Below are 2762 nucleotides of genomic sequence, written 5' to 3' on the forward strand. Positions count from 1 at the left end.
CATCATATGTCGGAATGTTTTTTTTTTTTTTGCTTTGTTCCCCTTTCTGTCTAATTGATTTTGTTTCAAACCTGTTTCTGTATTTCAATTGTTATTGTTTTTCCTGTTAAATATCTGTATTTTTGAGTTATGCTAATAATTCTTACAGTAATTTGTTTTAAGGAATTGTTTGGTTAATTGGCCTGTGGGAGGGGCTAAGCCTTTATAAGGGGTGAACTTTTCCCAGTTGAGAGAGAGCAGTCTGGGTTGCAGTGGTGACAACAGGCTCTCTTGAAATCAGCTGCCCTTTTATTGTGGCCACAGGTGGAGGCGCACCTGTGCAAAAATCATGCTTTCTAATCAGCATCTTTAATAGCATGGTGATTTTTTTTTCAACAAAGGAGAAGTGATCACTATCCCAGATTTAGACACATTTGTGAACAATATTTGAGAAAAATGGTTATTTTGTGTTTGTAGAAAACTTTTTAGATTGATGAGTTTATCTCATGACAAATAAGAGCAAAACCAAACATGTTGCTAGAATACTTTTGTTTAGTGCATGTTTATGGTACACTGGGCTCAAAAGACAAATGGAAAAAGTAACTAAGGAAACGTCCTGACTCCGGTTAAAGAGCAGCGAGCGGAGGGAAGGGAGGAATTTACCACTTGGACATTGGCCAGGGTCTGACCTCCCTAGCTGAGTGACCTTTTGGAAATTGTCTGTTGTGAGACATGAAACCCCTTGAATATTTGGGACAACACTGATGACGTTCCCAAACTTGTGGATCAGTAGATATATCTCCAAAAACCAAAAGATCACAACAGACCTGCCCAGTATAGATAAAGTTAAAAGATTCCCTGGTGACCAGTGATGCTCCCATTACTTCTAATTTGCTACTGTTATTCACAAATAATCCCTTACCTTACAGTGACACAGTTTCAGTTTGAGTTGGAACAAAATCATTAGAACACAATCTAATGAATGTTAAAGTGTAACTCCCAGCTCTGCTGGTGACATGCTGTTCCTCTCAGTCATTATTTAAAGCTTAACTTGTTGAAGAATGTTAATCCTATCAACTTTTGGGTTACTTTGGAAGATCTTATTTAATTAAGACAGCCTATATGAAAAATACTTGCTGCTGTTTTTTAAGCTGTTTCTGATGATACAAAGTTTGTCCATGAGGCCATTTGGTAATAGTAAAAGCCTGCTGTGTTGACTTTCAGGGCTCTTCTTCTCATTTTTCCTTTAGTCATTGTTCTTTTTAATCAGTTTTTAAAATGCTGCCTTTGTAATTCAGTACCACAGCATCAGAACTGACCTGATGTTTGTCGAACCATTTTCTTCTGAGAGCAACAGGTGGCGGCGTGTCTGTGAGCCTCCTCAGGCCACACTGTGATCTGTACACACTTATACCCTCTGGCTCTCACCTCACAGTGAGAAGGTCCCTGTTCAAATCCCAACTGGGACCTTTCTGCGTAGAGTTTGCATGCTCTCCTCGTCCATGTGTGGGTTTTCTCTGAGTATTCCAATGTAAATGTGAGTGTGTGTAGTTGTCTGGCTCTGTGGCAGACTGGCGACCTATTCAGGGTGTACAAGCTTTGGCTTGACGGTAGCTAGGACAGGCTCAAGCAACCCTGTGACCCCAACAAAGGATTCAGCCGGTTCCAAAGATGGATGGATGGATGGATGATACCCAGGTGACACAACATTGACAATTACTCACCTAATGCATTTGGTCATTTATTTCTATTAAAGCTGCTGAGAAGATCGTTGGTGTCCCTCTTACTGGCCTCTCGGACATTTACCGCTCCCGCCTCACCCGCAAAGCCATCAGGATTGCAGGGGACCCCTCCCACCCATCCCAGAGACACTTCAACCTGCTGCCATCAGGGAGGAGGCTGCAAAGTCTGCAGGCCAGAACCAGCAGACTAAAAGACAGTTTCCTCCATCAGGCGATAAGGACACTCAACTCCCTCCCTGCCCTCCCCCCTCTGGCCCCTCCACTCCGTCCTACAAGCCCACACTGAAAACTTTCACAACAGTTCAGATCACCACTTTCACCAAAGACTGCCATCACTAACTCATCCACTTACTGTTCTCAGCACTGTTGTCACTTTAAACTGCCACTTTAACCATCTCATTGCTCTCTGCACTGTTTAGACTACTGTTATTCCTCTTATTATTGCTGTCTTTTTATCTATTTTTTAAGTCGTTTATTTATTTATTTTTTATATGCTGCTTGCACTGTGGGGTGAGAGGAAAGCAATTTCATCTGTGCTGTATGTATTCATGGATGCAGTACATTGGACAATAAAGCCGACTTTGACTTTGACTTTGACTCTCTGGTTTTTCTAGTCTGTGGTTCAGCTTCATGCTGCACACAGCTTAGCTATGCCTCTAACTACCCAGGATGCTTTGGGAGTTATCCAACCCCCCTGCCATCATGCTGGAACACTGCTTGTTAACAAGACAGTGGAATAGAAATAATGGGAAAATGCCACTTAGTGAATAAAAACCTTCACCACTCCATGTCACCACTACACTATTGTGAACTCCAGCAAAAGTTTTGTTGGTCCAGGTAAGAATGTAAAGAAATACATTAAAACAGCTGCTGCAGAGAGGCCCCTTGTTGCTGTTAAACAGGTAAACTGCCACTTAACTAGCTTGTGATGGATCCCTCCAGTGTTCCTGCAAAAGCAGAACCTGACATGTGACCTTACTTTGTTCTCAACAATGACACCTGCTGGTGAAGGCTACAGCAGCAGCTGTGTTTGAACAGCAG

This window comes from Oryzias latipes, chromosome 16 (assembly GCF_053564925.1).
Source record: "Oryzias latipes strain Hd-rR chromosome 16, Olatipes_Hd-rR_3.1".
NCBI classification, from domain to species: Eukaryota; Metazoa; Chordata; class Actinopteri; order Beloniformes; family Adrianichthyidae; genus Oryzias; species Oryzias latipes.